This window comes from Nomascus leucogenys, chromosome 21, assembly GCF_006542625.1.
Source record: "Nomascus leucogenys isolate Asia chromosome 21, Asia_NLE_v1, whole genome shotgun sequence".
In the NCBI taxonomy this organism is placed as follows: Eukaryota; Metazoa; Chordata; class Mammalia; order Primates; family Hylobatidae; genus Nomascus; species Nomascus leucogenys.
Window position 1 is genome coordinate 31789682 of NC_044401.1, and position 15136 is coordinate 31804817.

General features: G+C 31.7%; 1 non-coding gene across 1 annotated transcript; it reads right to left on the reverse strand.

Annotated features, from left to right (window-relative positions):
- Positions 1 to 7203: 7203 nt before the first annotated feature.
- LOC115832260 lies at positions 7204 to 7309 on the reverse strand. The gene has a single exon (XR_004027684.1). It is a non-coding gene; the product is annotated as a U6 spliceosomal RNA (small nuclear RNA).
- Between the last annotated feature and the right edge of the window lie 7827 nt (positions 7310 to 15136).

Here is a 15136-nt window from a genome sequence, read left to right on the forward strand (position 1 = left end):
ATGTATGCTGTTGAGTTTTCTGTACATAAAAATAATTAAAATACAAATTTTCCTTCAAAAAATAATAATTAGGTCAAACTTCTGTAATATCTTTCACTTCAAACTGATATGCTATATTATCTTACAATCTCCTCTAGAGAAAAATGGGTAGTTCTGAATAATTTTACAATCTCTACTTAAAGGTAGCACCAATAGTCTTGAATTTTAAGTAAAAATTAAAACTGGCAAAAAATTGGTCTTATGGCCGTATTAATATATTGTCACAAAACTCAAGAGAATTAGCTCAACAGTAAGGAAAAAAAAAAAACCTGCACGTCTATATTGCAGACTATTGTTCAAGGATAGAAAGCAGACTTTTTTCCCTTACAATTGTAAAAGATTAATGTGTTTGTGGATAGGAAAGAAATTCTAGAGACTCTCTTCCTAATCTCTCTGACATACAGGCACACACTTGTACAATTTTAAAGGCATAACATGGTTTAAAGTAGAATATTATATATGGCACATTGTGACTTGAAAATGATGTTTCCAGTAGGAATGTAATGCTAGCACAAAGAAAGTACATTTTGGAGAAGGAAAAAAAATCATTATGTAGTAAGATCCATCTTATCTAGATGGCAAAAGAGGTCATGTCAGTCATGAAGGACAATTCCAAACTATAGCAGCTGAGCAAAATTCCATTATAAATCATCTCAATATAACATCTCAATCTACATAGAATCAATTTTACAAAGTCATCAAATCATGACCTCATTTTGATAGTGATATATAAAGTAACTGCAGACCTGGTTTCGCTACTGACTAGTTGTACAATCATAGATTGACGCTTCCGCCTTTTGAGTATTATTCTCCCTATCTGTAAAATATGAGGATTAGAATAGATGATCTCTAAAGGCCCCTGTGGCATGAACACTCTGTGTTTGCTTTCCTAAAAACACAGAAAGAATGCACTCAAAATATTATTCTTGTTTCTCAATCAGCACTCTTGAATGTGATTATGTCATATTTTAAATCAAAAATAAACAAACTTTAGGCTTAGTTAAGCTACATACATCAATTACCTAGAAATGTGAGTGAATTCTCCACCTTCTCTGGAAAGAAAGTCACTTATGAAATTATTTATTTAAAAAGCAATGCTTTTTGACATTTTGAAGGCTTCTAACTCAAATCTATATGAGTTACTAGTTCTCAACATATATACATTACATACTAAAAGTATGGATATATAATAACCTCAAATGATTAAGTGGTTTAAGTTATAAAAGTAACTTGTATGCTTATAAAATAGTCTTCTGCTGGATTTCTCAGTGTCAACACTATTGACATATTGGGCTGGATAATTTTTTGGTGTGAAGTGTCCTGAGTATTGTAGAATGATTAGCAATATCCTTGGCCTCTAGATGTTACTATCAACCCCTCCCAATGAGTTGTGGCTATCAGACACATGTCCAGGGAAGCAAACATCTTCCAGGAGGTAAATGGTCCCTGACTGAGACCCACTGGTCCACTGAAATGCTGTCTATGTATGTATGCTATCAGGAAAGTGTTCCTTAAAACACTGTCATCCTAATGGACATAGAAAGTAGAATAATAAACATTGCCAGCTTAAAAAGGTGGGTAGGTGGCAGGGATCAGAAATTACTTAATAGGTACAATGTACACTATTTGGGTGGTGGCTACATTAAAGCCCAAACTTCATATATACACAATATGTCCGTGTAACAAAACTGCACTTGTACCCCCTAAATCTATTATTAAAAATAAAGTTTTTTAAGAAAGTTTTCATCCTAATTTTCCTGCAGACATGCTTCAATCAGTTTTAAATGTTTATTAAATTTTGTGCAGAATTCTAGCAGTATAACAGTTAAAAAACCAAGATTACTTAATCTTGATTTTCCTAAAACTTTGAAAAAAATTATAGTGAAGCCACATACAAACCCAAATAGGGCTTCTGCTGAAGAAGTGAATTCAACAAAGTACTTACCTTTGCACAAAATCTCCTCTTTACTGGACGAACGGTCTTATGTTCCTGTGTGCTGTATAACTAAGAAGCAGCTGATTGAATTTTATGTCCTTCTTCATGACCCCTGCACTCAAAATACTTTATTATGCTAAAGAAAATCATCCTTTTTACTACTGGTTTTGAGCCAGCAAGTTCTTTGGTTCCTAATGAAAATGCTTTATCTACCAAGAGTTTTGTTTTGTTTTGCCCTCCTTGTGAATCTGTGACATTCTCATTATTATTCATTTGCATATATTGAGGCTTATTTCATATATAGTAATATTTTAACAGTAAGTGTGATTACAGCTACCATGCATCTATGCCCTGGGGAATTCTACTGAGGCAAAGTCATAACTGGTATTAAACCTAGAGAGAATTATGCATGTCCATAGAGAGAATGTTATTCACTCAGAGCATGGCCACATGGTGACTTCAATCAGGTTTCCTTTTCAAGTGTTAAATGGACTGAGTGACTCTAAAGGTTTTGGATCCTGTCCAAAACTGGAGTTGTGTAGTTTCTGTTGTAAGTTCAGGTTCTGTGGTTAAATTGGAAGACTCTTTAATATGAAGAAAATAGGTCTAATTCCTAAAAGAAAATGTATTACGCAAAATAAGATTGTAATTTATTTATATGCTAATTAGTAAAACATGTTGCAAATCCAAAGAAGGCCACGGAGTTTTTTTCTTCTAAGCGTAAAGAATACAACCAGTGCTACTTATGCACTAATAAGGTTTATTTTCTTCAATAGTAATGATCCTCTTTCCTTCATGCCTTACTCATCTACTGAAAAGCATCTCAAATAGTGCATTTTCTTATCAAACGTGTAATTTCTAAAACTTACTTGCCACATTCATTCTTATTAAAAAAACAAATATAAAGAATGTTTAAAACTATAATTGCTATAGATCAAAATACAGCTTAAAAGAGTGAATTGGAATGTTCCCCTGCGGATTTAACTGTTATTCTCCTCACTGTCCAATTACATAGTGAGTTGAAATTACAACTGACCATTTATCCCGGCTACTATTTATATTAAAATTCCACATATATTTCATAACCTGTTTTCTACTTGTCATTCAGGTATGTAATTTTTACCAAGTATTCTAAAAGTAAGGCAAAGTTAATGTTTAATGTTTTTTGTTTTGCTTTAACCCAGGGGAAAAAAAGATTTATTTTTAAAGACTATTTCTAAGTTCATATAATTTAAGGTATACAAAGAAAAAGGTTAATCAGATATTTGCAATAATTAGTTAATGTAGATAAATAATAAAGAGAATTCAAGTTTGAATGCTGACATTACCTAGTTATAAGGAGAATTATTCACCTTTTTTCTACCAATATTTTCAGAAAAGGTAGCAGTATTACAACGGACTACCTGCTCTGAATCAGACTGCCTGCATTTACCTTCTCACTTCTATTTTCTTGCCTTCAATCATGGGCAATTTAATTAAACTCTCTGTCCCTCAGTTTCTCTAGTTTCTTTATCCTTATTTTTGTCTAACATGTATGTTAGACAAAATTTAAATTAAATCAGACAGTGCATGTATGTTATTTTGAACAGATAAGCATAGTCAGCACTCAATAAGCATTAGCCCTATTACTATGTAATTCCCACTTTTGCTGAAAATTATGAAAATATTAATTCATCTTCAAACGCCAAGATCTCATCTTAAATTAGCATGCATTGTGAGAGGGACCCGGTGGGAGGTAATTGAATCATGGGGGCAGGTCTTTTCTGTGCTGTTCTTGTGATAGTGAACAAGTCTCACAAGATCTGATGGTTTTAAAAAGGAGAATATACCTCACAAGCTCTCTTCTCTTGCTTGCCTCCGTGTGAGAGGTGCCTTTCGCCTTCTGCCATGATTGTGAGGCTTCCCCAACCACGTGGAACTGTTAGTCCATTAAACCTCTACTTTTGTAAATTGCCCAGTGTTGGGAATGTCTTTCTTTATGAGCAACGTGAAAACGGACTAATACAGACAATGAAATATATTATGTAACGATAATCATGCAAATTATTGCACATTTCATCATAAAATATATATTTATTTGTATATTTCAACACAATCTTAGTATTTGATGAATACTTTTCCTCTACAAAGAGTAATAGATTCTAAAAATGAAAATCAATTATTGTAACTTAGCTTTTATTTCTAGTTGTTTATAAATCATGAAAATAAATGTTTATCTTAAAGCCACTTCTGAATAAAGAGTAGCAGAATATGCCAACCAAAGTATATCATTTGGCATAAGGGTTACTTTGAGCTGAAGACAATCGAAAAGAAGCTGATACTAAAAAATCCTCTTCTTCCCCCAACCCCATTTGCCTAAAAGCAAGACATAAATTTACAAAGGTGTCCCTTCTCCCCTTTATACTGGGAAGGACAGAAGTTGATCAGCAAAGACAACCTTAGACCCTTATTATCCTGAAGACTTTTTTATCCAGAGGAATCTATGTAACAAACTTTATTATCCTTTATCTACCATTAGTTCCCCTTGTATTTGCCTTGCCGCAATTTGTTGCCCCTAAAGGCTTAGGGTCCTTTGCCTTTGTGTTGTCACATCTCTAAAATTGAAATGCCTTTTGTTGAAGATGACATATAAGCTGATGTTCTAAGTCTTTGAGAATTGCTTATTGCCTGGGTATCTCCCATACATGTAAGAAATTAATGTCAATAAAACTCTTCTTTGTTTTTCTCTTGTTTATCTGTCCTTTATTATAGGGGTCCCAGATAAAAACTCAGAACGGTATAAGGCAGTTTATTTTTTCCCCTACGTATACAGAGGTATAATCTCTTTACCTTACTTTCAACTATAATCTACACTAAAAATTGTTGGCATCTCTTGCATTGTTTCCTGTTGTCTGGAAAAGTTTATGTATTTTGTAATTTAATCTTCACAATGACCTCATAATTTACATATTGCTAACCTAATTTGTGGTATAAAAAAGCAGAACCCATAAGTTCTAGGAGGAGAACTATGATTCAAAATCAAATCCATGTGATTCTTAACATATCATAGCTTGAGTGAAATGACAGCCTTAAGTTTCGAGGAGCCCTCTCACTTGAATGCATGTATTTGCCTGAAGACTTATTCCAGGGAAAGAAGATAGAGAAAGATAAATACAGCTTAAAATAAAAAAAGATAAGTATCCCCAATTTTCATGGCACACAGAAGCAAAGTAAAATTAGCCTGCGGTGACTTTCTGACTTTTTTCACCTATTTTTAACTCACCACTCCAATTTATCAGTCTCTAAAATATTCCTGTCTGAAATAAAGATGTGGGGGGGAATGAAATCTTTGAAAGTAGCTGAGACATGTGCCAGGGGCTGTGCCAGGAATGATATAATTAACTACATGTTATAAAAAGAAAATCTTGGGGGAGATAGGGAGACTGAGGCTTACAGAGATGAGGAAATTTACCCAAAGGCTTGGCAAGTAGGGTTGAGATTTGAAAGTGATTCTGTGTAACACGAAAACCCAAACTTTGAAAGTGAAAATTTGTTCTTTTCAGTAAACTAGTTTAAGGATTTTCTGGCCCTGTGGACATAAATCCTTATTTTAAAACAAAAATGGTCAATAAAAATAATTGTATTTATTCTCTGTAACTCACAGTCACATCCCTTCATTAACCAGCAGTGGAATTAGATACATTGATTTCTGAGATAAACTCTGATATCCTGAATGAATATTAATATGTAATAAATATTTTTACACTATTTGCCCCGTAACTTTATGCTATTTAATTCAACTTCAAAATACTAATACATAAGAGTATTAAACATCATTCGCCATGATGGTTTACAATTTTTAGCGCAAAAAAGAAAATTATGAATCATTGCTTTGCTTAGTGCAATCCTTCAAAAATATCAAAGATATTTCAAAAGATGAAATAAGTGTTACTTTTAAAAAAGATAAGCTAAGATATTATCAATGAAACAAATTCACAGTAAGAACAGCTTACAGTGGGAGGCTGAGGATTAAAATTGCTCTCATTATAAAGGATTCTCAGTAGGAAGTTGGGTTATTTCTGAGCTTAGTACAATAGAGATGAAGCCTGACATGAACCTATAAGCAGTAGCAAAAATGACTTAGGATAAGGTTTAACTTTGCAGTAATTTGCAACTACCAGATCAATATTTCAAGGAAGGCATTGAATTCTACTTAACCTACTTCCGGTTTCTGAAAAATATCTAAATATGTAAGAGTTCAAAAGCATAGAATACAATTATATATACATTTACAACTATTTTCCCCACCGTAGGTATTTTCCAAATAATTGCTTTATATTATAGTCATGTAATGACTATAATTTTTTTTTTCTTAATTGAAATTGGTTCTCTATTATATTTGTGGCTCATCTCTTCAGTAGGTGTCAAAAAAAAAATTCAAGAAAGCAGCCATAGATTTATAGTCTACATCATGTGATGAACACTCATTTGCTGAATAAATAAGTGAATGCATGAACTGGTCCTAGATTTTTAAGACAATGTTTTGAAATGGAGATGTTATTTTCAGGGTGAAATTTTAACTACAAATCTGTGAATAATTTGATTTGATCACTTAAATATTTATTTCTGTAACATTAATCTTACCTGTTTCCCCAAAGTAGGAGAAGTAATAATTAAGTTAGAACTAATAAGCCAGAAACACCTCCTGCAGGCTCACAGGAAAAGCAGTAATCTCTCTTTATATTTTGTTACTCCTATCTTGCTTGCAAAGTAAAATGGCCCAGCACCTGCTCAAACTTGAGAAAGAGTTCATTAATATTTAATTTAGAAGACTAAAAAGGGAAAAACATTATTCTTATGCAAAATTGTCTCTGATTTCTTCAAAATGATTTCCCCGTTTTACATAAATGCCACAAATATTCCACACAGATTTTCTTTTACCCAACACCAATAAGACACATATTTTTTTTTAAAAAAAGTTTTATATACTTTTTCAGCTTTGTTTGTTTTCAGCTTTGTTCAGGTGCGATTGACAAAAATATTATTTAAGGTGCACAATACAGTATTTTGATATAAGTATATCTTGTGTAATGATTCCCGAAATAAATGTAATTAACATCTACATCACTTGACATAGATAGATTTTTGCTGCGGGGGGGTAGTTTTTATGTATTTATTTATTTATTGCTTATTTTTTGGCTGAGAACACTTAATATCTATCTATTCCTTTAATAAATTTTAAATATATAAAACATACAGGATGCTTCATGAATTTGCATGTCATCTTTGCAGAGGGGCCATGCTAATCTTTGTGTCATCCCAATTTTAATATATGTACTGTTGAAGTGAGCAGTAGGCCTCTTTTTTTGTGAGAGGAAATCCTCCTTCTTCAGAAAATTTGCTTTTTTTGTAATATTGAGATTTCAATAATATTGACTAAAACTTATTGCCTATGAAAACCTTTTAAATTGAATCCTAGAATTGATGAGATATAAACTTGGTGAGGCCGTCATCTCTATGAAACATTATAATAAATATTAAAATTACAAGAGACATTTGATGAAAAGAAGAGCCCAGTAGCAGCAATAAAGATGACATCACAGACAAACAGATCTGCAGAAAAGCTGTCCACGGCAACGATGGAAGCCAGTAGAGTCATTTCTTCAGAATGACAGAAAAAACAGCTATCAACCTAGATTCACTGGCACAACAAAACTACCTACTAATACTGAAAGTAAAATAATGATATTTTGCAATGAACTAGGCTTGATTTTACTACTAATATTTCCTACCCAAAGAAATTTCTAAATGATATATTTCAGGAAGAAAAAGAAATCCCGAACGGTCTGTGTTGCAAGAAATGATAGTGGAAAAAAAGTAGTATAGTAAAGACGTGAAAATACAGGGGTTTGAGGTGAACATGAAAATGCCATCTACAAACCTAGAGGCCTAGAGCAGATTCTTCCCCAACAGCCCTCAGAAGGAAACAGCTTGCTGACACCTGGTTTCAGACTTCTAAGTTCTGATTGTGAGATAAGAGATTTATGTTGCTTAAGCCGCAGAAAAATATATAAATGTATGAAAATCAAAATAAGTTATTTTTATACAATGATAAAATAAAAATAATATAAAATATGTTTGGCTAAAAGGAAGGAACCAAAATCATGAAATCTAGTCTGTTTGTGAAACGGACTAGGGTTGATCAGGTTGAAAGAGTTCTAAGGTCTTTTAATCATTCATATGGTGATTGAGGTCAATATTAAAGAATGAATTGAAAATAAGAGCCAGAACTCAAAACTTTCATGGTTTACAAAGTGAAAATCAATGAAAAATAGTGGAAAAAAAGAAATATTTCAGTTGATATATAAAAGGAAACGAAGGAGGAAATCAGGTCATAAAAAGGTAGAAAAAGCATAAAACCCTAAATAAAATAGAAGTATGTCAAAATGTATCAAGCATCAAAATGACTATACTTGTCAATTAAACAAAAGCATAGATTGTGGAAAATCAAACAACATTTCACAATACTGTTTACGAGCAGTATACAGAAAACATAAAGACCATAAAAATTGTTTAAATGCAGATTAGAACAAGAAACCCAAGTGGATATATTATCAGAAAATAAGACTTTAGGACAAATACATACAAAGGAAGGTGAGGTGCAGGTCACTACATACTGATAAATGTTCAATTAAATGGAACCCTATGGCAGTTCTATATTTGTTTACAGCTATTAAAATAGCAGTGCTAGGATTAGGTAAAGCTGTGTGTTCTAAAATTGAAATAGTAATGGCTAAGTACTTTATTTTCCTCTTATTTATCTAAAGTAGAACAGCAAACTATCCAGTGCTGGTGAGAGAATTTTGCGCCTCAATTCCTCAGGTATTAGGTTTCTTCTACCTCATTTGTTGGTCACACTTAGGTATAGTTTTCATCATCATGGTCCAAGAAGGTAGAGTTTCGTGTCCTATGCTGTAAACTAGAAGGGACAATAAAGAAGACAAAAGGTCTCTGCCAAGTATCTTTTAACAACTTTCAAAAGATACCATATTACACTGCTTATATTCCATTAGCCATTAGCTGTATCTCAGTGATAACATCATGTATAGGTGCAAAGGAGGCTGGCAATGGTAATCTGTACAGCTCCTATAATATTGAAGTAGAGAACAGGCTGGGTGGGTAGTGGGGGGTGTACAACCAGTTGCCTCTGCCTAAATAATCTCAAAATATATAAAGCAAAAGTTGATAGAACTGCAGGGAAAAACTGAAAACCACTACCATAGTGAAAGATTTCAACTTTCCTCTCTCAAACACTGAGAAGCTAAAACCACAAAAATATTAGTATGTATATGATACTATATACACAGTATTATATATATATATATATAATTATCTAGCATGGTAGTTATATATATTTGTATATAATAATTATCTTGCTAGATTAAAAGATATATATATATGTAGCACTCTGAAACTCTTGAAAAATGTGTTTTCTCAAGAATAAAGTACACTCACAAAGTTGGTCAAATACTAGGTTATGAATGCGATAGATATTAACAAAATTTCAAACAGTCTGTGTCAATTAGATCATGAATAGAATTTAAATAAATTAGGTAGTAATTAAATTTATCAATAATGTAAATGCATATACTTAGAAATTGTGTCTTCTAAATATTAATATTTAATAGATCAAAAAGTCTATAGAAATTTTTAAATAATTATATATATGTGTAAATGCATACACTTAGAAATTGTCTTCTAAATATTAATATTTAATAGATCAAAAAGAAATAGAAATTTTTAAATAAGTGTGTGTCTGTGTGTGTGTGTGTGCGTTTCAGGCCTTCCTTGATAAACAAAGTGAAAACAGTTCTTCTGCTATTTTAAAAAAATGGAAATTCTTAGAAATTCAATGATATCACAATTAAAAAAAAATGAACCTCAAATATTCCTGAAAACAAACCGACTGAATCAGTTTTTTAAAATATTCCAAAAAGTGAATTCTTGGACCAAAATGTTTTCTGAACAAATTATAACCTTAAAAAGAGATGATTTAAGTCTTACATAAATTTTACTAAAGAACTAAAATGAAGGAATATGATGCAAGTCATTATGTGAAGTTAGTGTAATCTTGTTATCAATGCCAGAAAAGGATATAATGAGAAGGGTAAACTAAAGATCAATTTTCCTTCTAAATATAGATGCAAAAATTCCAAACAAAATTTTAGTTAACTGAATCCAGCAGTGCATGAAAATGTACTACATCTTGTCTATGCTTGGTTTACTACAGAATTGCAAAGTTGCTTTCTAACTAAAATTTTTTTAAAAAGTAAGTATATTATCATATTAAGAGACCAAAGTAATAATTAATTTAATAAATGCAGGTTTATTTAATTCTTAATTCAATTTTTAAAAATAGAGACAGGGCCTCACTATGCCACCCAGGCTGGTGTGCAGTGGCACTAGCATAGCTCACTGCAGCCTCCAAACCCTAGTCTCAAGTGATCCTCCTGCCCCAGCCTCCCAAATAGCTAGGATTACAGGAATACACCACTGTGCCTGGGTTATTTTTTGAAATTCTTTGTAGACATATCCAATACAGTAAGACACGAGAAATAAATAAAAGTTATATGGATTAAAATAAAAGACATAAAATCCTCGTTGTGCAGGGATTATATGGTTGCAAAGAAAATCTAAAATAATATTCATTAAAATTATTGGCACAAAAACAGATATTAAGAAAGTTGCTGAATGTAATATTAATGTAAAAATATTGATTGCATTTCTGGAGAATTAAAATAATACTTGGAAAATGTATTCTAAAGAAAAATATTGGACATCATTCACCATGGTAGTTACAATGTCATCTCTGGATAACCTAAATTATGGTAATATATGATTGCAAAAATTTAAAATTGATTGTAAGACATTTAAGAAGACACAAAAATATATAGTGTTTGTGGATCGCAAGGGTCTATGCAGTCATGTCTCTCCAAATTTACTATAGGTTCAGTGAAAGTACTCAAACATTTTCAGCAGATGTTTGTAAAACCATTTGGAATTGCAAGGCACAGGATTAGCCAAGAGACTCCCGAGGAAGAGAAGCAAGTTTAAGGGATCTTCTTTTATCAACTATCAAGATGTTTTAAAAGACTAAAATATTTAAATTAATATTGTGTTAGATTAGGAATAGACAAAACAGCTCCAAAATAAATCCAAAACTCCATGAATTAAAGGTCATTTAACATATTATAGAAGAATCACTGCAATCATTAATAAATGATTGTTGAAAAAGAGAGACTGTTTAATTAGTGACACTGAGACAATTGATTAGGTATTAAAAAGAAAAACACAAAACAAGAAAAAAAAGAAAAGAAAATTGGTTCTCTAGCTCACAAGTTCTACAGCAATCTACTTCAAATAATAATAATAATAATAATAATAGTAATAGTAATACCTTTAAAAGATGAGATAAAAGAATTTCCTATTGGCTTTGGGGTAAAAATAATATCCCACAACAATAAGTATTTACTAATTGAACCATATTAAAATTTAAATATATGTTCACCAAAAAACTCCTTAAAGTGTGAAAAAGGAAAACAAAAATTTGGAGAAGATATTTGCAGCACATATAGTTGAAAAGGTTTTATTATCCAGTATATTTTTCAATATATGAAACATGTTTTATAGAATGTCTCTAAACAAGAACCAAACAAGAAAACCAAACGAATAAATGCTGACACTGCATTACTAATTAGGTATATGCAAAGTAAGACTATAATGAAGAGTTTATATTCATAAGACTGCCAATATTTAACAATTCCACACATGATGGAAATAGAAAACTACGTATACTGCTAGTTGGATAAATTACATAAGAAACAAATGTCATTATTTTATAAAGTCATACACGTAAATTCTTAAGCCAGCAACTGCACTTATAGGATTAGATAAATTTATGCAAATTTGCACTAGAAAACATGTACCAGAATATTTACAGCACCATCATTTGTATTAGCAAAAAATTGGAAAAAACCCCAAAGTATTGGAAAACACAAATAAACATAACGCATTGTAAGATATTGGTATTAAGTAAAAAAAAGTCATAGCAATAACATAGATGAAACTTAAGAATGTTGATTAAATATAAAATAAAAGTATCAAAACTACATAAAGTATGAAAATACTTTTAAAAGCTCAAAAGAAATGAAATTAATAATACGTTGTATAAGAATGCATACATATAGTAATTACATACCTATAGCAATACAAATAAAATTCTGAATTTAAAAAAATTCAGATTAGTTTCAACTGCAATGAGAGGCATGGCAATGAAATGGGAAATCAGTAATGATTTTGATTTTATCAATATCTATTTTTATTATGTGTTGTAATTTATAAATTTGTTACATATATTTTTGTTTCAAATAATACATAATTGTTCTAGGGTAAGCAAATGCAAAATACTGATGATACCAATTACGGCTACTTGTATTTTTTTGTAAAAATGACAGAGCTTAATTACTAAGGTCTAGTTACAAAATCATAACTATGGAAATATTTTAATGATTTTTCTTTACTGTGCCATCAATAATTGATGATAGTCCATCTACTTTGTGTGAATTAAAATAAAGACTTTAGTTAAAATTAATAATACACTTACATAAAGGAAAAAAGAGAGTGCATGAGGGCCTTGAAATTAAATTTTAAATTCAAATTATATTTCTTAAGTTAATGTCATTTGATCGAAGTCTGGCTATCAAGTTACAAGCAAGAAGAATGCTTCTTTCCAAACGAAAATTTCCTGAGTGTCAGCAAAATGTCCAAACCATCTGTTTCACATTGATGTGCTTTTTAAAACTTTCCTCTTCAAATCAAGGGCACTTCTTTGTTCCAGATTTAAGGAGCAGATGAAATATATTCTAATAGATTCATATCATAAATCTCTAGTGTCTAAGTAGACCTGAAGAAACATCTATCTGTCCTGATCAGTATCTCCAGAGGCTATTACATTCCCGTTTTTTAAAAAAAAGTCATCTGTGTGGAGCCCAGCTCAGTCTCCAGCTTGTCAGTTCAAGAATTTTAGAATACTTCTTCAGTTTTGCTCATTAAGATGTGTATCTTTTATGCTTCATGATAAGCATTAATATTCAAAAAATCCAGGGAAAATGCCATACGGCAAGTGCTTAAGCTAGAGACTACTACTATGCCAAACATTTGGAGCTCCCCAATTACTACTGGACCCTATTTTTGTCTGGCAACTGCCGTGTTATAAAACAAGTGCCATTTTGAGGCTCAAGTCAGCAGCGTCAATCTAACTGCTAGTTCAAGATGACTTTGTAGCCCTCAAGGATTGCAAGATGTGGATGATTGCTCCTTAGAGGAATAACTGTTGACAGGGCTGGTGAAACAACTCATGAATGATGAACTGAGAAAGCATCCAACTGTTCATGCAGACCTGTAAATGTGCCATACCGCAACCTCAGAAAGGATTACAGCAATTTCCCCACGTCTTATTATTTGCCTCTGACCAGGAATGACAGAGATGCACAGACATCACTAGGTGTATCCTGGATATATGTCACACATTCTGATCCCTTAATTTCTTTGTATTAAGCAAAGGTATCAAACTCTTAAAACTATTACATATTGAACACACATCTATTGCCTTTGTTGTAAAATTAATGATACAAAACAACTCTAGCAATGTGTAAAATGAAGGAAAGACTCACCAAGAGTTCACCAATGCACTTCAGCTTCTATCCCCAAGGCTAGTAGCATGTGCAATGACTTTTATTAGAACCAACCAAACAATGACCACATTTTTAATCAATCTGATGCTTTATGAATTTATGTAAATATAAGCACACAATAGGCATGTTTTGAGTAGCTTTAGTTGTGGAAAAACGTTTACATAGTCTACATATCAATCTAAGAAGAATATAGACTGTGAAAAAAGAAGCATAATTTATTTCTCTGCTGTTAGTGCTCTCATTCTGGTAGCAATAGCTATAATATTTCCAAAAGGGACAATATTTATTTATGGTTTTATAAAAAATTATTTCAGCAATTGAAAAAGAGGGTTAGTATACTTACAAGAAATAGGGTGATATACTATTTGACGCAGAGATGCCATTCTGTGATGTGCCTGATACAAACACCACTTTAAACTGCTCACATTTGCTCAAGTATCACAACATACACTGTAAAGTATCAGTTTAAAATTTAGCAGTTGAATAATACGATCAGTATATAAGCAAGATTTTATTTTCCTTACCATCCTACATATTGTGTCATCCATCTCATTTACTTTGCATTTACTGGTGACCTCCTTGTTAGCCATTAATGAGCTACGTTATCACAGCCTGTATCCCTCATTGCCTTCTACTTCTCATGTACTTTGTCTTCTCTGCTTCCCAGGAAAGATACTCTGCGGCCCTTGCATTTACCAGCTGCTTTGTTCCTTTGTGTCCCTTTGTTCCTCGCTAAATTCATTTGACATCTTTCTTTCATTACAAAATTTCAAATAAAGAACCAATTCTACATGTGAACAATATTTGAGTCGTCAAAAGACCTAAGTTGTAAAAAGAAAACCGTTGTCTAGTGAAGAGATTTTGTTTGTGTAATAATTTACCTAGTAATAAATCTTTATAATATCAGTATTTTGTTAAGAGAACCTCTCTGCCAAGGAGGAAAAAATAATCTGTGATATCTAAATATGTTTCTTGTCATCTAATCCATTGAACTCACACTTTGTATCTAAATGAAATTTTTGATTGTTGTTTTCACTTATTTCTAATATTTTTCAGCCCCTCCCATTAATTCAGTCTCTAAATAAAAGAAAATGGCAAAATTTTCTAACCAGAAATAACTAATTTAGCATTTAAATGAAGACCTAGTCTCCAGGATGATGAGGTAACAAAACAAGAATTGCACTATTGCAGCTCTGGAGGGAGTAATTGAAATGATCTGCTTTCATTTTGTTTTTATTATTTACTGTAGTTTAAAACTAAGGGGAAGGACAATTTTGCTCTGTTGATCTATTGGTTGCTTGATGGTGGTTTTGATGAATATAATTAATTAATATTGATCTTAAGTTGTTATAACACTTTTTTCAGCAGCTGTTATGTGAGAAAGCATATTTAGTTATGTTCAAAGTACACTTGAAAGTAAAAAGTAACA